General features: G+C 42.7%; 1 protein-coding gene across 1 annotated transcript in view; it reads left to right on the top strand.

Moving 5' to 3' along the window:
- Positions 1-310: 310 nt before the first annotated feature.
- TRPC5 (transient receptor potential cation channel subfamily C member 5) overlaps positions 311-20,848 on the top strand; it is a 228,123-nt gene continuing 207,585 nt past the window's right edge. Inside the window, exon 1 of the mRNA XM_006193322.2 lies at positions 311-1,018. The gene's annotated coding sequence lies outside the window, so the exon portion shown is untranslated. The remainder of the gene's footprint in view (positions 1,019-20,848) is intronic.

The raw sequence follows: 20,848 nt of genomic DNA, 5'->3' as shown, positions 1-20,848 counted from the left end.
TGAGTGTGTGAGGCACCCTGCCCAGGCTGGGGGAGGTGAGAGGTGCTTTTGCCTACCGCGCGTCTCTCCCCCATCTCTCTCTCTCTCCTTGCGCACACACACGCGCGCGTGCGCGCACACGCACACTCACACACACTCACACACATCACAACCGAGACGGGTTCTACCAGCTTGCAGCCACCCAAAGGAAAGGAGAAAGAGAAAAGGAGCAGAGGGAGGCCGGGAGCAGATAAAAGGGAAAAGGAAGAGCTCAGGGTTGGACATTTTTGGAGCTAGGGGTGGGGAGAAGACAGGGAGCGCGCCTCCAGGATTTTCCCCTCCCCACTCCTCTTTGCTTTTCTCTCCCGCTCGTTGTATAGCATTTTCCAGAAGCGGCAGCAGAAGGGGACAGAAATCTCTAGTCTAGAATGATTTGTAGGGGTGACCGGGGCTCCTGCCAGCTGCTACCTAGCGGCTGGAGCTTGAGTGTGTGTTTGTGCACGTAAGTGTGAATGCTGGTCTCTCCGTGTCTGTTTCTCCCTGTCTCTTCTCTTCCTCTCTCCCTCAGACTCCCGTGTCAGCTACTCCTGTCAGTTTCCCTGTGTCAGTTTCTTCCCTTGCCCTTATTGTGTGGCTGGCTGCGTGAAGGGGGTGCGTGCGTCTGAAGGGGCACAGGTTGGGTCAGAGAACCGGGAGAAGCAAACGGGGACAGGCAGGGGCGCGGGTAGAGCAAAGAGTTTCGGGGTGCTGAGGAAGGCGAAAGGTGAGGAGAGAGGGCCGGCCACAGGGAAGTTTGGGACTGACTGAGAAGCGAAGGGAGAAACCAAGATAGGAGCCAGCACTTGCGCTCGTGTGCCTCGTTACATCCCGCCCCTTTCCCTTTGCTCATCCGCCCACCAGCCGGCAGCCTGGAGGCCCCTGGCTGTCCCAGGCGGCTGCTGTTGGCGCGCCACAAGAGAACCGGTAAGGCGGCCACACTGTGCTCCTTGGCTTGCGGACGCCAGACAACGCAGATCCGAACAAACCACTTGGCCCCGGGGTAAGTGGACAAGCGGCCCCGAGCCCTCTGCTTTGCTGCTCAGAGCGCTGCCAAGGGACAGCGAGGTGCGGGTTGAGTGAAGGTGTCGGTAGGCGGAGGGCTGAGAAGCGCTAGATGGTTATGAGCTGGGGTGGTGGGGAGCAGAGCAAAACCAGCAACAGATTGTTTTGGGGCACAGGGTGAGAGATACGGTGGGACCCTAGAGGTGTTAGGGCAAGGTGGTTCTTGGCACTGACCAAAAAACATCCTTTTCACACGAGATGTTCTCCTAAACCAGAGCTTTGCCCTAACCCTGGGACAGTGATCTAAGATCAGAGATCAAAATTGGCCTGGGAGACGGGCTTGGGAATAAGGACACTGGCCCTTTTGCTGAAAGCCACTTTAAGACGCCAGGAGCCAGGGTGAGCTCATGAGGGCTCAGGGACCAGAGCCCCCCATTCACCTTCTTGCTGTCTTGTATCCTTCAAACTTACGAAATGGCTAGATTCATTTTCCTGGCTTCCGTAAAGAAACTAGGAAATACAAAGGGGAAGACATCACTCAGATCTATGTTCCAAAGTGGATACAACTCTCTCCACAAACACACAAGCTGACTTGGACAAACCGTCTTCATCTTATCCACTCCACTCCACTCCACTCCACTCCACTCCACAACACACACACACACACACACACACACACACACACACACACACACACACACACACACACACACACACACACACTGTACTGAGCTGTATTCACAGATCCGAATCTTTTTCCAGGTCTCTAAGAATGAAACTGGGAAAAATGCTTTTCCCCCATTGCCAACCTGGGGTCTTCTGGCCATAGTCAGGTATGTGGTGATGGCTACCAGGGTTATCAGTCCCTCATGAAAAGCCTGGAGCCTGGAAACCAGTCTGGAAGACAGGATCTCTGAACTTTACCCAAGTTTATTATATGAGTAGAAGAAACACCGACTAATCAATAACACTCCCTTTAGAGATTGTGCACGTCAGCCCTGGCTTCAAGTGAGAAATATTTACTACGCTGACATGGGGCTATGTACTTATCCTCATGGCATTTAGCAAATATGGCAAGTTTATGTATCAGCATTCATAATTGTCTACTGTCGGTCTAAGGCATTTTTTGGGTGTTGTATAGATGATTTATATCATGTCTCCTTTCATATAGACTTGTAAAAAGCTGAGATATAAATGATATTAAAGGATACCTTTCACCCAGTCTTTAACATCTGCTTATTCTAAATCAAAAGGCATAGAAATATATTCACATAGTACCAAGTTCGTTTCAAAGCAAATGTTTAGCCTGGGATAAAGAAAACCCACAGGGTCAAGCTCTGTCTGCAAGGTTGAAGGAAAAACTTGAAATTTGTGTTTTGCTCCCTGGAAGATGCTGCTTTCATGAAGTTTTACTAGAGAGATAGAGAGAAAGAGAAAGAGAGAGAGAGAGAGAATGAGAGACACTCTGCTTTCATAAAGTTGTAGTATATATGGTGTGTGTGTGTGTATTTTTTCAAGGACTCAGATCAATTCTATATAATCTGGGCTCTGTGCTATTGTAGCCAAGATGGGAGTATTTGAACTTGTGCTTCCAAAGCACCCAGGCTCTTCTGTTAAACTTTCTATTTATTATTATGTTACTGGAATACAATGAATTACCTCTTTCCAACTCAGCAAATGAGAGAAATGGATTTTGCATTAAGTAGAACTGTTTATGTTGCATCAGGCAATTTGTTCTAATGCTCCCTGTGAGAGACAGAACAGAACAAGAATTACTCAAGAAGGATCTGAAAAGGTGCCTGTTCTGTTACTTTTTTAGGCAACTGTAAGCAAATATCTTCTTAGGTTAAAATTACACTTTCCCATAAATAGCAAAGACCAGGTTGCAGACAGGTAGGAAAGAACCAGCAGCTTCATACTTGGAGAATAACTGACAGTGTCAACACGGATGAAGCCTAAGGTGTAGGTCTCTGCTCTGTTCTTGGTGATGTGAATATCTGACTGCCACAGTGGGTCCTGATCCATGGTGCCTCAGGGGACAAGGAGGTGGGCGGTGCAGTGGTCCAGAACCCATACAGTCCTCAGCTGTGTTGACCCAGGTTTACCTGGCTTTAGGATGTGCCCCAACAAAGAGACCTGGACCAGATAATATCTGCCATTTCTACCAGCTATAAGAGCTCTAGAGATCTGATGATTCCATTCTTCCTAGAATTAACAACCGAAGCCAGAACAATGCACAGAACCACAGTGCTTAGAGGAGGCTGGGCCAGAAAATTAGAAATGCAGTGGGGAGGAAGAGGATGGGACAGAAGATAGGACAGAACGTGAAGATGTTTTGAAACACGGAAAGAAAACCATCCAGGTGTTTGCTTTCTTCTGCTTTGGCTGGGGATGGAATTAGTCCAGGAAATTGATTAACTGAAGCACCTTACAATTGCCTACAATTTGCCTTGTAAACACTGTGTCAACAGTGAAAGAAATCCTTAGAACCCGATAATGGAGAGCGTTGGAGTACATTTTCACTTTTGCCATCTCATTTCACTCCTTAGCACATTAAATTCCAATCTACGAGCCATTCAGGTGCTTAATTATCGAATGGATATCTCAGATGTATCATGTGATTGCCCTCCAGCCTGCTTCCAAATATTCTAATTTGTCTTTTGCTATGGCGCCATCACTCAGGGACCAAAACATTTCTGCCTTCTTTACTTCTGCCAAAGGTTCTTGTTTTCAGCTCAGTTCACAAAGCCGTTCAGAAGCCTCCTGTGAGCTGGTGGGGAATGTGAGGAGCAGGACCTTTCTCCCCAGTGTGCCACAAGATGCCACCAACCTAATCTGGCCTCATTGTTTTCCAGGTTTTCAGGGAGGGGTATGACAAAGTTTGCAGCCCACAGACAGAAATGATGCTTCATTCTAGGCAGAAGTTGTAGCTAATTGACTACAGATCAGGGCTGAGCGGAGGCTAGTCATGGAGTCCAGAGCTTAGTAACTGAGGTTTCCAGAGTGTCATCCTTTCTCAACTCACATAGCTTTCCTTCTGTTGGTGGGTCTATCAAGCCCTTTGTCCAGTGAGACCAACCAACCCATCCCAACAGCAAAGAATGAGTCCTGAATGACTCAGCTGTGGTCTCTTAAACAAACACGTACATCATACTCAACTGAGCAAGAACAGATGATTTTTTTGAAAAGCAATAAAAGCTGGTGGGGCAAGGCAAAAATTGCAGTTCACTGGGTCAAGGGAACTTTGCAAGTTCCCTAGGTTTGGTTCTCCATTGTTTACTGTGGAGTTGATGGTGGTAGCCAGTGCAATTGCCCCAGCTTTTCATCTTAGCAAAGGCAAGGAAATAGCTGATGGTGAGAAACAAGTAGGGGTTTTGGCAGAGTCCAATGTCCTCATTTGTCTTATAAAGAAATTGAGCCCCAGAGAGTAGAAATGACTTCCCCAAATCCTACAACCAGCTAGTGACAGAACCAAAACCAGAAATCAGGACTGCCTTGCTAGTACTGAATACATTTCCTAAAGCTCTCTGGAGATCTTTCCAAGAAATTAAGAGGAAACAAAAGCCTAGTTTACCAAGATCACAGACCTCTACTTCCATTCCATGCTTATATTTACATGTTCATACTTACATGTTTATTGCCCTATCTTTGTGACTTGCCTTCTCACCCACCACCTGCCCCCAACACACACACACACACTCACTCACTGACTCACTCCTATCTTACTAAGCTAAGAAAACATGGAAGATGCCTACAGCTGGTATATTCAGGTGGAGGGCAGAATTAAACATGACAAAGATTTCGCTGTTCATGTTTATCTTACTGATCTGGCTCACACCACCAACAAAAAGGCATCTAAAACACCCAGTCTCTGGTGCTCCCTCTTAGTTTTGAGGAATGGAAGCTGGTGGGATCCAGTATTATTCAGGCTTTGTATATGCAGCCTCAGAATCAGTACCCATAAATGCACATGCATACACACACGTAGATACATAACACTTCCTGAAAGCATAAAACAAAGGAAATAGAAAAGACAAGACAGATGGTTTTTATCGTAGATCATGAGAAGAAGGAAGGTTTGCAGGGAGGGTGTCGTTTCCTGCCTCCATTCTTGAGCCCTGATGCCTGGTTTCCATTAATTCCACCCTAGTTTCTTTTAGGATCTGAGAAAATAGGCTGATGCAAATATGTCTATTCCAGCCCAGAAAGATGATATGAAGAACTTCCACATCATAGGGAGGATGTCACAAGGATAGGAAAGCGATGCTAGGGTGGAGTGGGCTAAGGCCTTGCTACTATAAATGTGGTCCCCACCCCTTCCCCTGGGAGCTATATATAAATGCAGAACCTTAGACCCTTCCTCGGCCCTACTGAATTAGAATCTGATCTTTAAATATATACCCAATGATTTTTTTGCAAGCTAAAGTTTGAGGCACTGGCTAGAGCTTATCCCCAAAAGCATTGGAAAGTCATTTGAAAATAAACAATTACCTCCTGGGCATACAGGGCCAATTCATATAGCTTATAATTTAAAAAAATTAAAATATAAACTTCCCCCAGGTCCACTTCTCTTGGTATTCAGTGTAAAAGCCTTAAGTGTGGGCAAAAGAGTTGATGCAAAGGAAGCCAGACCATAGAATTTTACTGTTTACCTGTGTTTGGAGGCTCACACAGACCTTAGTTCAAATTCTGGTTCTGCCCACAAATAACTAGCTGTGTAAACTTGTACAAGGCACTTTGTCTCTGATTCCTCAGCAGTATAAAGGGATTAATAACAGTACCCACTGACACTGAGCTGTTGTGACGATTAAATAAGACATTCTAAGACACTGGCATGCTGTGAACAATCAATACACAGAAGATATTATTATAATTAATAAGATTTGGCCAATAATTTTAGCTTGCTAGAAAACTAACCACTGGATGTGAAGTCTTGAGGCACATGCATTTATTTCTAATTGGTACAAATCACATTGGCTTTTCACAGATAGAATACCAAGAAAGGCACACAAAGTAAAATATATTTGAACAGAATGGAGGCCCCCAAACAAATATGCAGAAAGAATTACAGGTGTCCCTGGTGAAACCACTTCATAGACTAAGACTGAAATCAGAAGCAGCCTTATTCTATATGGCATGTCTCAAAATTACCAAGTTAGAAAGTTAGTAGTGAGGTTACTTTTGCATTTTTGCATATACATATACACCAAGCAAATTCATGCACATACAGACACACGTCCTTCAATGGAGCAACTGTGAAAAAAATCAAGGCTGAAATGGATCCTAGGGGGCAGAACTAAACATTACTGAATTTCTGGCCTGACCATCTATAAAATTGGTGAAAAATCGCCCCTATTTCATAGGATGGATGTGAGACGATTTGGGTAAAAGAAATAATGCAGGTAAAGGCATAGCAGAGAAACTCAATAAGTATTTTTTAATCTGAGTCTACAAAGGGGACAAAAATATTATACATAAATCTGTAGCTATGATGCAATGATTTTTCCCCCAGAAAGTAATGACTTGATGTTGTATAAGAAATACAACACATCTTACATAAGTCAACTCAACAACAGTTAACACCTAAAGAGTACTTAGTTATGTGCCAAGCATTTTACATGCAGTATCTCATTTAGGCACTCACAACTCCATGGAAAGGTATGGTACCAAAAATATTTTACAGATGAAACTAAAGCTCAAATGAATTAACTAACGTGTTCATTTTATAATTTAATGACTTAGGTAAATACCAACCACTATTTTACGGGTGAAAAACATGAGTGTCTCCTACCTCCCCCAAGCCCATAGTGCTTCCTACCTGCTCAATTTTCCAACCTGTAAAATATGACAGGTATAGTACCTATATATTCCAATAATTCCATAAATTCCAATAAATTCTATAAAGTCACTAAGTACTTGATTCTCTAAAAACTTATTGATGGCTGGGCAGCTTGATTGCAAAGACAGAGATAGACACCTCCACTTTTGGGTCCTCATCCTTTGGTTTGAGATTTGAGACCTTCAGCTTCTACTGGAACTGAGGTTGTCCAACATCCACTGATTTTCAAGAGAATCAGATTAGCGTGGCCTCAATAATCTTATAATAGACAATAAAGATCATTAATTTCTAAGATTTCTGTGATCATCCTAAATTAGCAATTGGAATTGCTATCAATTATTGAAAATCTTTGTATTAGTTTTCTATTGTGGCCATAACAAATAATCACAAATTTAGCAGTTTAAAACAGCACAAATTTATTATTGTTATGGTTCTGTAGGTGAGAAGTCTGACACAGGGATCACTGGGCTAATATCAAGGTGTCAGTAGGACCGCATTCTCTTCAGGAGGTTCTAAGGGAGAATCTATTTCCTTGCTTATTCAGGTTGTTGGCATAATTCACTTCCCTGTGGTTGTAGGACTGAAGTCCCAATTTCTTTACTGGCTGTCAATTGAAGGCCATTCCTAGTTTCTTGAGGCCACCCACATTCCTTCGTCTGTGGCCCCATTCCTCCAAATTCAAAGCCAACCAGGGCAGGTTGAATCCTTCTCACAATTTGAATCTCTCCTGCCTCTTCTTCCTTTGAATCCATCTCTGACTATTTTGCCTTCTTCTACTTTTAAGAGCCCAGTTGATTACACTGGGCTTGCCTGGATCATCCGGATAATCGTCCTATGTTAAGGTCATCCAGTTAGCAACCTTAATTCCATCTTAAAGATCCCTTTCGCCATGCAACCTAACACAGTCACAGGTTCTGGGGATGGGCTGACTTATTTACAGGCCATCATCCTGCATTCCATCATCTTCTGTGTGTTGAGTGCTACAAATACACTATCTTAAACAATCCTCAGAACAATCTCTAAATGATAGGTATTATTATTCCCATTTAACAGATGAGGAAACAGGATCAGGCAAGTTAAGTAGCATTCCTGATATTGTATAGCTAGTAAATGATGGAGGCAGGATGGGAACAGAAATGTCTCTTCTTCCAAATCTTTCATTTTCCCCTTGGCTTACACTATACTGATTCCTCATTATCAAAAAGCACTTTTAATAGTCACTTTTGTTGTCCTTGCTGTTATTTTGCTTTGTGTTTTCTCTTTTTTATTTAAATTTTTGAATAGGTAATTTGTATCCATTGCTCAAAATTCAAAATATATAAAAGGATATTCAATGAAAAGTCTTGCCTCCACTCTTTCCCATCCACTTGGTTGCCACTACCCTTCCCCCATTTATTTTTTCCCCTCTAGAATTTCAGAATGAAAATACAAGAAACTATGAATTGATATTTAGGAAGATTTTTAAATAATAAAGCCTCTCAAGCTACAGCTCAAATCCCTTTTGTCCTTTTGCTGCATTCTCAATACTGTGCAACTTTGGAAGAACTAACACTTGTGTTAAGGGACAAATCTTTGAGCCAATTAGTTATCCAAGCAACTGGTGACTACACCCACTTTCTAAAATGCTTTATAGTCCCTTTGGGCCCGTGGTGCTCACCTGAATACTATGTACATCATATAACCCTACTGCCTCAATATTGTTATATACCCTACCAATTTTATCTAAACACTACAGAATCTTGGAATTCCAGGAAGAACAAACAGGAGAGGAGAGGGTGGGAGAGAGAGAGAAAGGAAAGCAATGTCCACAGTGCACAATGGGGAAAAAACATAACCAATTCATGAAATATAGTTATTATTCCAAATAGTAGTAAGATGATATTTTAGTATAAACAAACCCAACATCTTATTTATAAATGATCTTTGAAAAATTGACACAGCTTTCCATCTAACTTGCAAAACAACATGTAGACATTGAAACACGCTACTCCATAGTTGGGTAGCATGTAATATATCAACAGGCACACAAAACAAAAGATGACAAGTTTGGTTTAAACAAAGAATTGGGTAAAACTGATAACAAAATCAATATACCACAGTTAATTATTTCTGTTATCCCTGCTATGGACGTTGTAACTTAATAGTTGCTTCTTCCCAGAATATCAGTTGCACGCAATATATACTTGCCTTCCAGTAGCACAAAACAGAACAGCTTATCATCCTTGTTTTATTTGTTTCCATCCTTTAAAGCAGCGTTTTTCAAAATGTGGGCAGTGATTCATTAACGTACTGTGAAATCAGTTTAGTACTTCATCACTATTTTTAAATAAAATAGATTAAAAGAGAAAAACATGAATCACATGTAGTAAGAGTAAACATTGTTTCATGAAACTTTTGTTCAGTAATGTATGTGTGAGTCTGTGGGTGTGAATGTGTGGTGAGTGTGTGTGTGTCCATGTGCACATCTGTGTGTATGTTGGGTCCACTGTAAACATTTTTTTTTGCTGTGGGTTATTGTCAAAAAGTTTGATAAATGTTGCTTTGAATTATTGAACCCATTAACCAGATGTTATAAACAATTCTTGTAAATAAGTGAATCTCTGCCTAAATATAAAAACCTGAATCTTCTTGAGATATTAGGAAATTCCACACTATCCTTTAGCATTGTGGTACCTAGTCTGTGAGAATGCCCAGAAAGCAGCAAGGATCCAAAGAAAAACTTTAAAATCCAATAAAAATGAGAACACTTTCTCTGTAATACAAGAACACTTGGAGATTTATGACATCTGGATCTGGTACTGAGCTTCACAGTTGTCACTTCCATTGCCATCTTTTGGATACAATGGCTCAGGGGCCCTGACCAGTGCTGAACATAGCCTGAAAGTCTGCAGCCTACATAAAATATTTTACCTCAAGAGCCACCTGAGAACTTGGTGCTGTAAACTGTGCTGTCATCTTCACACAGTGGTCATCCCCAGAAACTTCTCCTAGATTGGTATCATTTAGTCTAATAAACACCAAGCAATAAATAAAGATTAATAGGAAGGTATGTTTGGGGATAAACCAAGGAAAGAGCTGATGAAGTGGTGATGTATAGGTAAAGGTTTTCCTAGGATTGCAGAAAAGAGGATTTTCACATTTGTTGTAGGATATTTACACCAAGGAAGAGAAAAACGGGAGGGCCAATGCAGAGGAAAGGAAGAGGAGAGTATTAAGTGGTAATTAAACAATTATTCTTCCAAGTATTAACTGAGCCCTACTATCAATCACTTGACAAATATTTACTGATTGTGGACTAGGTGGAAGGCACTGTAGGGTACAAACATGCATGCCCATCCTTTCCCTCTAGGAGCTCACAAAATGATCAAGAGTGAACTGGATGAAGTGAAATCGTGGTATGGCTGAGTAGGGCACTGTGGTTTAATCCATTCATGGACATATACTTAGTTACATCTAAGAGACAGAGCTGGGAAATTAGGTTGTGCTAAGACTGTGGAGGGCATTATATGTTAGGCTGTAACTGGATCTCATTTAATGGCTGAAAAGGGAGATCACAGTGAATTTTGAGATAAGAAATGAAATAGTGATAGCAATGTTTGGGGATGATTATTCTGGAAATGGTATGTGGGAAGGATAGGCATACCAGTTAGGAAGCAGTTACAGAAATCTAGGCATGAGGTGTAAGTAGCACTGTGCAGAAATACAGAATCTGGGTCCAAATCCATTTTGGTGTGATTCTAGCTCTGCCACACTGAGCCTTAGTTTTCTCACCTATGATAAGAGGATACTGAGAATACCTACTTCATGGAAATGCTGTGGGGATTAAATGAGTTAATACATTTAAAACACTTAGCCCAGTACCTTGCCATAGAAAGCACTAGATCTGTGTTAATGGTTATAGTTTTTATTATTGTTGCTGTTACTATAGTAGTGAGACTCGAAAGGATGGGGTATGAAAGACACCATAAAGGAACAGTAGATATGTTACGGTGAATTGCTGTATATATGTGATGGAGGTAGTCAAAGACAACTGCAAGTTTTATCCACATAACAGAGAATAATGATGCTATAAGGAAATGTGAAGGTGGGCAGAGATGGGAAGATGATGAGTTGAGATTTTGATAAGAGTATCAAGTTTGAAGTTAAGCAAGGCATCCTCTTGAAAATGTCCACCAAGAAATTTGAGATGTGGAAATGGAGCTCAAGAGAGAGGCTAGGAAATGAGAAGAAAATTTGGGAAGTCACAGACATGTATAAAAAAATTTTATCTCTAAAAATAGATTTTAACTCTCTAAGGAAGAAAGTCAGAAGAGGGAGAAAAGCAGATAAAGTAGAATCTTGTGGTCCATGTTTATTGGAGGGAGAGGAGCCAGAGAGAGAGAGAGAAGGCAAAAGGAGAATTGTGCAAAGCACCATGGAGAATTCACAGGAAGAATATTCCATGCTTTGTGAACTTAGGATGCTTATAATCTAGTTAAAACACTATGACACTGAGACTTGTGACATTGTAAACTATGAAATATGTAATAATGACATTCAATTTAAAAATATAAGCTCTTGGTTCCAAAATATACTTGATTTGGTTGACTAGAGAGGTCAGGAGGGTTTCATGGGTGTTTTAGCCCCTGAAGGATGGATGACATTTGGAGACACACTGGGGGGATGCATTTCAGATGAGGGGAATCATGTGATCAAAGGCAAGGAGTTAGAAATGGGCACATAAAGTTTAAGGGAGAGAGAGGAGATAAATCTGACAGGAGTGAAGGGGAGAAGATTAGGAAAGGGAAGAAAGGAAAAATTTTCAAATTAACTACAGAGTTAATCTCCAGTCCCAACAGAGGAGGGATTGAAAATGTTCAGTCTCATCTTCACTTTAAAGCTGGATGTTTCATGCTTTTTTTTCCTAACATGAAACTAGACTCCCAGTTTTCTGTTAACTGAGTGGGCAATATTGCTGTTTACAAGAATAAAGAATGATGGAGGGAAAAGAGCAGGTTAGGATGAGGGGATTTGGAGGTGGGAGAGAGATGATGAGTTAGGTTTGGGACATATTGAGGTCAAGGTGCCAGTGGACATCCAAGTACAGCTGTAAAATGGGCAGTTAGATATGTGGATATAGGACTCAAAATAGAAGTCTGAGCTGGAGGTACAGATTAGGAAATCAACATCCCCTAATAGCACAATAATAACAATGATGATGACAACTATTTTATTAAGTATATGCTATACTAAAGTCATGGTTGCAAGAGTTTTCCAAATAATAAATCATTTAACCTTCACAACAACCCTATGAGTTGACACCAATAGCATCTATTGGAGCCAGGATTTAAACCCATCCAAGTAAAATGCCAAAGCACATGCTCTTGAGTTACTAGATTAACAGCAGGTGTTGATGACAGAAGTAGAATCAGTAACTCTAACAGAGTAAACAAGTAAGTCAACTATTGATCCTTGAGAATGCCAACATTTGAGAGGTAGGTGGGAGAAAAGAAGTTTTCAGAAGACGCTAAGAGACCATAAAGGTAGATGAAAAACAGGAAGTGAGTGTTGCCTTCAAAATCATGGGTGGCGGGGGAAGAACAGGGGTGTGTATCATCAGCATTAAGAGTTGGAGCCATTGGATTTGACAATTTGAGGAACATCGATGAATGGAATTGCTAGAGCAGAGGTCAGCAGACTACAACCATGACCACATCTGGCCTACCATTTGTTTTTGTACGGACTGCAAGCTAAAAATGGTTTTCACATTTTTAAACGCCTGGGGAAAACAGTCAAAAGAAGAAGATTTCATGACATGTTAAAATTATATGAAACTCAATTTCATAAATAAAATTTCCATAAATAAAGTTTTATTGGAACACAGTTATTCTCTTTCATTTATATATCCTCTATGGCTGCTTTCCAACCGCAATGGCAGAGCTGAGCACTACCACCACAGACTATTCAGCACATAAAACCTAAAACCTTTACTATCCAGGCCTTTACAATTCAGTGGGGCCCTGAGTTAAGAGTATGGGCTCTCATGTCAAATTGCTCTCTGTTCAAATCCCAGCTCCCCACTCACTAGGCTATGTGACCTTGAACAAGTCTAACCACCATTGTCTGTAAAATGAAGATTATAATAGTACTTACCTCATCAGGTTGTGTGAGGATCAAATAAGACAATTTGTATGAAGTACCCAACACAGTGTGTGGTTCATAGTAAGAACTGAGTAAATGTTAGCTGCTGTTAATATTCTCATGTGGCAGAAATGAGTCCTGGAGACAGAAGCCAAACTGTAATGGGTGGCAAAAGGAATTGGAGATGAAAACTAAACAAATGGAAACTCTGCTTTTGATAATCTTCACAGTAGAGTTGAGAATGGGGAAGGAAATAGCTTGTGGGGGGGAATTTTTCTTTTTGATGGAGAAACGCAAACACATTCAAGGGCTGAGAAGGGGAGAGTTGAGTGAGGAAGACCGAGTACCTGGGAGAAAAGAAATGGAATAACACCGAGGAGGTAGGAGGTTGAGGATCAAGAGCAGAGGTGGAGAGATTAACCTTAGAAAGGAGTGGGAACACCTCAAAAAAAATTAAAATAAAAGTGGGACCAAAACAGAAGATTTGACATGGAGTGGAGGAAATTCATAGCTCAAAAAATCCTTTCTTCTGTGAGGGAGGAGACAGGCTTTTCTGTTGTGAGGCAGAGGCAGAAGGCCAGGATGGATCCCTGACGGTGGGACTTTCAAAAGGAAGTTGACCTGGGTGATTCAAAAGTGACTTGGAAAATCAGAACTTGGTGGCCCCAGTCTGCACAGTCATGAAACTTTCTCTAGAGGTACTGAAAAGCCTGAGAGAAGAAATCTAGGAAAGGGAGGCTGGAGTTTGATCAGGACTCGCAGACGTGTTGAAAGACTTGAAGAATGCGACACAACCACTGGCAGCCAGGTGATCCCACACCAGCCTGTCCTTGGAACCACATTCTGGTCCGCAGCTTGCTTATCTTTATCCTGCTTAGTGTACTATCGAATTTGGGCAATGGTACAGCCTTCCCAGACACTTCTAGATTTCTTTCCCTGAAATCTCTTTGCAACGCGATAATAGACAGATGGTGTGCTCGAAACTCTGAGGAGGAACAGAGAGTGTGACTTCTATGGAGAGAATGATACTGCTGAAGGGTGGGGGCTAGTGCTGGAGATGGCTTGAGGACCTATCAGGACTCCATGAGCCTAGCCATAAAATCCCTTTTAATTCTTGAGAGGCAGGATGCGAGCTTTATGGTGTTCTGGCATTGATCCAAATTAAATGTTACAACAGATCATATGTTAAGTTTCGTTTCCTCAAGACTTCAGAAGTAAAGTGATAGGGCTAACAGGCCAACTCCTGTCTGGGCAAACTAAAGACAGAGAAGGGGTAGAGGAAGGGGACATATGTCCTTAGTAGCCTGAGGGGGGCAGAGATGCAGGGAACAAATGCGTAAGTTAGGGGTCAAGGTGGCAAGGAAGAAATGGAACAATTCATGCTCCAAACAGATGCCCACTAAGCCCCCCTGAAATGTGCAGCTCAGCAGACACTACGATAGGGTAGTTCTGCAGATTCTGCACCACACTACTTCAGAGAGCTCGAGCCTGCTGCTGGATAAAGTGGGGCTCCCAAAGGCATTTCCCCATCCTGTCCTGATCTTCTGGCCCAGGACCCAGACAAATGTGTCTTCCCCTTCCAGGCTGCCAAGCACACAGGTGAGTCTGATAAAATGATGGAGATGGACAGATTGCCTTCAGATAGCCCTGCACATTCCCAACGCACTTTCTCATCTAGCCTTTTAAGCAGACAGGTGCTGTGTGAAGAGCATCACCCCAGGAGTCAGGAGTTCTAGACTGAAGCACCAGCTCTGCTCCTTACCATTAGTGTGATCTTAAGCAAGACGTGAAACCTCCTGCACCTCTCTGAGCCTCAGCTTTTAGCATTTGTAAAATGAGGATATAATAGTAATGTTCTTATGGAGTGGTTGTGAGGGTTAAATAACAGTGCTTAGAGCCTGGCTTATAAGCATTGATTAACTGCCACCGCCGCCGCCACCACCACCACCACCACCACCATCATCATCATCATCATCATCATCCCCATTTAACATATAAACATCTTGAAGCATGACTTCCAACAAAATTAAGCCTGAATCTTGGCTATGCCACTTACCGGTCATAAGACCTTGAGCGAGTTACATACCTCCCTGAGCCTGCTTCCTCATCCCCAGTTTAAAGCAGACTTACCGATCAAACAAGAAACTGTGAAAAGCATACAGTAAAATCCAGATGCTATTTTTCTGTCTGAATGAGTGTCACCTCATTTTTACAGACAGAAAAAAGAGAGCTGAGAGGTAAAGGCATTTACCCAATGAAGCAATACCAAACCCAGGGTTGAGAACTCAAGACCCTCTACTCCCAACCCAGGGCTCTTCCCACTTATATTCTCCAGGAGCAGTTGGTCCTCTACGCAGACAAGAGGGTCCCATCTGGTCCCAGCAGCGGAGACTCTGCTGATCTGAGTGCTTCCCTGCTGCTCACCAGCCAGAAAGGCAGCAGCACCGACTGAGCCCCTTTCAGGCAGATGTCAGAAGTGGGAACCTCACATCCTTTTCTGAGCTCTTGTAGCAACTGAGCAGTATGTGAAAATGGAGGGCTCCAGCTAGCTTCACACTTGAAATACTTTCCTCTCCCCACTACCAGCCCTTGGCGCCTGAACCTCCATCAGGTGAGCATTGTTCCTTTAAGCCTCAGTCCTTATTCAAAAGATGTACCTGTATACAAGGACTGTTACCAAGGATCAGTCATCAGCTCAACAATCAGAATCAGATCCTTCAGCTCTTTTATTCTCTGGGAGGGGGGAAAGAGGAAGATTTAAAGTATAGGACACTGCTCAGGCCTCCTGCACAGCTAGAGGGCACCGGACACAGCAGAGAAGACATGAACAGAGAGGGGCACAAGAAGGGTAGGCTGATAAAGCAGCTCATCTGTTCCCTTTCTTGGGGTGGAGGGACAGGGAGGCCTAAAGAGACATCCCTGGAATGTTTTTTTTTAAAAAAAGCATGGGCTTGAAATGCAAAACTCAGGGTTCCCATATTACGAGCAGATTCCTTAACCTAAGTCTCAGTTTTTTCTCCTACAAAATGGGATGATAATACCATATCTTACCAGATTGTTTTATGACTAAGAAGAAAAAATGTGTATGAATATGTTTATAAATCTCGGTCCAGATAAAAGGGATCATTAGGACTCCAGCAACTAAAGGCACCCAGTGAACTTCCCAAGGGAGGCTCAAGGGTACAGTGACCTTGACAGCTAATGACCAGGTGAGATGCACCCGGCATTCCACAGTCCCTCTGCCATTAAGTGGAGCATATCATGCACCTGCCATGCCTCACCTCCGACTCCATCTCTCTCCCCGTCTCTGGCAAAAGGGAAGAGTTGACTAGCTCTCCCTGGGGCTGGCAGTAGGTCTTTAGAGCTCTGATCCCAGAGCAGAGGAGGTGGGCAACAGGCAGAGGGCAAGGTGCTTGAGGCTACATGTCTGGCCTCTGACCAGCTGCAATCTCTAGACAGACATAACATCCCGGGCACAAGCTGGGGGGCAGAAACAATTAGGATGACCTCTCAGGGATATGGCTCTGGAGTCATTAAAGCAGTGACATAATTGGCCTGCCAAATCTGAGTTGGCAGACACACACCTTCTGGCGAGAGGGCAAAACAGTTGTCTCAGGAAATAAATAAAGCAATATATAAATACTTACTGAGGCTACTAGCTATTTTTTCTCTCTCTCTTTCCCTTTCCTGACACTACTGGGATCAGAGGCTGAGAGATGACAAGGGAACGAATAGCTGGGGCCCAGGACCCCACTTGGCCAGAGGTTGTTGAGGGCCCTGCAACATGTCTGCCTGCAAGTCCCAGGGGTACCACAGTCTTCCCTGTGAGGAGAGCAGGCAGGGATGGGCTAAGAGCAACCCCCAATGAGGGATGAAGAGAGATGAGACTGGTGATAGGCTAGAGAGGTACCTAAGGCCCACTGGTCAGGGCCCCATGACTGAGTCCCAGCCAGACAGAAGTGACGGCCCTGAGCAAGGCCCGGAGCTCCCAGGTGTGTGAGGTAGGGAACTAAAGAGCAGAGTGCAACGTTCTCCACCCGGCAGTGGCATTCCCACCATACCTGCCTCTTTTCTTCTCCCAAATAAGCCCTGCACCTTTTAGGTGACAAGAATGGGGAAGGTTATTTACAGAGGGAAAATCAAAGCTGGTAAGGAAGGAACAAGGCCGGCCACAGCATCCCTCAAACTAAGCAGTGCAAGCTTCCATGTACTCTCTACTAGATTTTGTTTAATTTATTAAACACTTGATAGATGCCAGACACTATGTTTTACAAATATTAACTCATATACTCTTCATAATAGCCCTATAATTGGAAGACCATAATAATGCCTATTTTACAGATGAGGAAAAGAGAACATATGAACATCAGATAGATTGCCAAAAGCAACACAACTAGTAAATGGTGAAGCCAGGATTTGAACCCAGGCTAGCCCAATTCCAGAGAAGAGACCATGCTCTTAACAGCCTCTGTATGATGCTTCCTGACAGCTGAAATTCAGGCTGTATGTCTGCTATGTTTTATTGGAATCTTGACAGTTATTTGTGGGTCTCGCCCACTAGTCTATGCATTGATGGTGGGCTCCATCAGGGCCAGGGCCAGGCCTGGCTCGGTCACTGCCAAATTTCCAGGGCCTAACATAGGAGCTGAATGATTAAATGGAGTTATTCATGAAATACATATTCAGTGAGTATTCACTGAATACCGACTAAGCGTCGAATACTATGCAAATGTTTAGGATGGAGGAGACATGGATAAGACCTATCTCCTTACCCACAAACCTGTTTTATTTGTGGAAAACACTTGCCGTATCTTGAGACAGGAGCTATTTTCAATGTATGGCCGGGGGTGGGGGGATTAGTTCAGTGGTAGAGTGCCCACTTAGCATCCAAGAGGTCCTGGGTTCAATCCCCAGTACCTCCATTAAAATAGACAGATTAGATAGATAGATAGATCTAATTATCCTCCCCCCCAAAAAAAATCAATGTATGGACCGTGTTATAGACAACTCTGTGAAAGCACAGAAGCAGGAGTGTTTGGTTCTGCCTGAGGGAGTCAGGGAGAGCTATAGTGAGGGGAGGTAACATTTGAGCTGCGACTTGAAAGAGAAGTAGGTATTCACAAGCAGAGAACAGGCATCCGGTGGAAGCATCCCAGGAGAAGAGAAAAGCATGAGGAAAGTCAGAGGTGTGCAGGGGACAGGTAGTCAGTCTGTGGCTGGAGTCCAGGCTATGTGACTGGGAGCAGCAGAAGATACCTTGGGATAGCTAGGTAGGAGTCTACTGATCAATTCAAACTTGAACCTGCAGTCAGAGTAAAACCATGAGCAAACTTTTAAGTAGGGGAGAGACAGGATTTGTGTTACAGAAATCTCATAATCATTGAGTGAAAGGCAGAGGAGAGCATAAAGTCAGGGAGACCACAAAACAAAAGTTACAATAGTCCAATCGAGTGACGGCCAAGTCCCAAACCCAGACAATAGCTATAGGAACAGAGAGAAGGAAATGGAGATAAGAGACATTTTAGAGACTGTACTGATAGCGCTTAGTGACGGGATGTGGGAGAATAATGGAAAAGGGGGGTTCAAGGATGACTCCCAGTTTCCTGGCCTGGGAAACTGGATAGATGGTGTTGCCAAATAGAAAATGTGTGTGTTAGATTAAGATGGGAGTGATGATGAATTTGTGATTAGATCTGTTGATTTTGAGGTCTGTGTAGAGAGATCACATACCAGTGGTGATGCTCAGTAGGTAGTTTGACACAAGCTCAGGAGAGGGAGGTAGAAGGAAATCAGATTTGCTATTCACTGCTGTACAAATCAGTCATGGAAACTGTGTGTGTGAATGAGGCTGATCTTTTTAAAATCGCCCAGTCCATGACTTGATCCATCCTATGTTGAAAGGGAACTCTCTAGGTCTTCAGATAAAAAGAATTGGCTTTGCCTTCCTATGACCTCATTATCTAAACTTTTCAGTAGGGTGATTATTCCCATACAACATTTTTAGATGCTTAAGGAAAATCAATCACTGATATGGACAAGGCAGAGGGTTGGCTCCTATTCTGAACCAGAATAGAGACAAGAGAGCTGAGCCAGAGACCCTGGGTGATTTCTGATTTCCAAAGCTAGCTCTCTGAGGTGTATGGGGCTGCCACCGTGGACAGCAGCTCCATGGTATCTTTACTGCAGAATAGACTTCATCTCTTCCAAATGTCCCATGCCCCTGAGGCCTCATTGACTAGAGGCCTACAGCCAAGATTGGCAATAGCCTTTTCTCTTCTGAGGAAAACGAAGAAGAAAGAGGCAAGAGAAAGGGCACTGATGCTAAATTGCCTGGTGACGTTGAGTAATTTATCCTCTCTGTTGCTTGGGAAATAATGCTATCTAGCTGATCTACCTCACAAGAAAGCTTTGAGAATCAAATGAACTAAGGAATATGAAAAAGTCCTTTAAAATATATTATAAAGGATCAGAAATTGATACATTGTAACTGAGTATACTTCAATAAAAAATAAAATAAAATAAATTATAAGCAAAATATATTGTAATTTCAAGCACCAAGATCCTTGGACTCTACTTTCCAATCCATCATTGTTCCAATCAAAAATGATATTTTACTTTACCTCCATTTAATTTCCTATGTACGAAAGAAGTGATCATAGAGCTTTGTTATTTTGGAGTGTTTTTGTGTTTGGGGTGGAGTGGGGAGTGTGCTGCTTGTAGACAGCCTAAATTTTTATAAATGGCTTTGGCATAAGTAAGCACTGAAAATGCTAAGTACATTTTTATATACTACCTGACATTATTCTTTTAATCTTTCATATATCTTCCTGCAGTATCTCTTTTGCTTCAAGGAATTCATTCAAGCATACACTACTAAACCCAAGCTCCTGTGAGGAAAGGGGAAAAAAATCAATCTCCCTTTGCCTCTCTGCCTGCCCTTCAGGTAGAAGGGCTCCTTTATTTAAACTAATAAAATAAAATTAAGGCACCATTAGTTTTCTAGGACTGGTGCCTTCAGTTGCATAAAAAAAGCAGCACACATCACTCCCTGAGCTGTCCATAGTTTTCAAAAGCCAAAAATGATCATGAGGACATGTGCTTATAACAAGTAAAGACAGTGCTGCGCAGGTGAGGAAGGAAGAAGACATGCCAATGAATAAGAGTTATTCAGCCCCAAACTGGATTACCTATAAAAGGTAAGCCTGGATAGAACCAACAGACTTGCAATCTGAATGAAATAGAGAGGCGAATCAGGACACAGTGGAATTAATCTGTCATAATTTGGTTTGGTCCTGCCTACAGTCCAGAGTTCAAATATGCCAGTCTAGAATCTCTAGGTCTCTTCAAGCCCCAGAGTCCCAAGATACAATGAAATGAAATGGACTTAACCAGCCAACAAAAATAGCTCCCTGAGACCTTTTGTAAACTAGCCTAAGACATCTGTAAACAACTTCTAGGCAGAGAAAACATTTCTGGTAATGCCACCACCATTCTTCAGTCTCCTGGACTAAAGGTCTGAGTCATTTTATCTTCTACCTTTCCTTTGCCCCACATCATGAAATCAAGTCACTAAGTCCTGTCATTTATCTTCTACATGTTGTTACTGCAGATCTTACTGCATCTTCCCCACTGCTATTACCCTAGTTACAGCCCTTATCATTTCCTGTGCAGACTACTGCAGTAGCCTCCTGGCTGGTTCAACTGCCTCCAGTCTCCCTGTCAATCCATCCTGCACACTGTCACCAGATTCATCCTCCCTTGATATTACCCTTTGCTCAAAACCTTGAGTGGTTCCCTGCTACATAAAGGATAAAGCTCAAACTCCTTTCTCGTGCATGCCAAGTCTTCCATTATCTGGCCCTGACCACA

Source organism: Camelus ferus, chromosome X (genome assembly GCF_009834535.1).
Source record: "Camelus ferus isolate YT-003-E chromosome X, BCGSAC_Cfer_1.0, whole genome shotgun sequence".
NCBI lineage: Eukaryota > Metazoa > Chordata > Mammalia > Artiodactyla > Camelidae > Camelus > Camelus ferus.
Note: the sequence above shows the minus strand (reverse complement) of the source record. Positions and strands in the feature narration are given on the sequence as shown.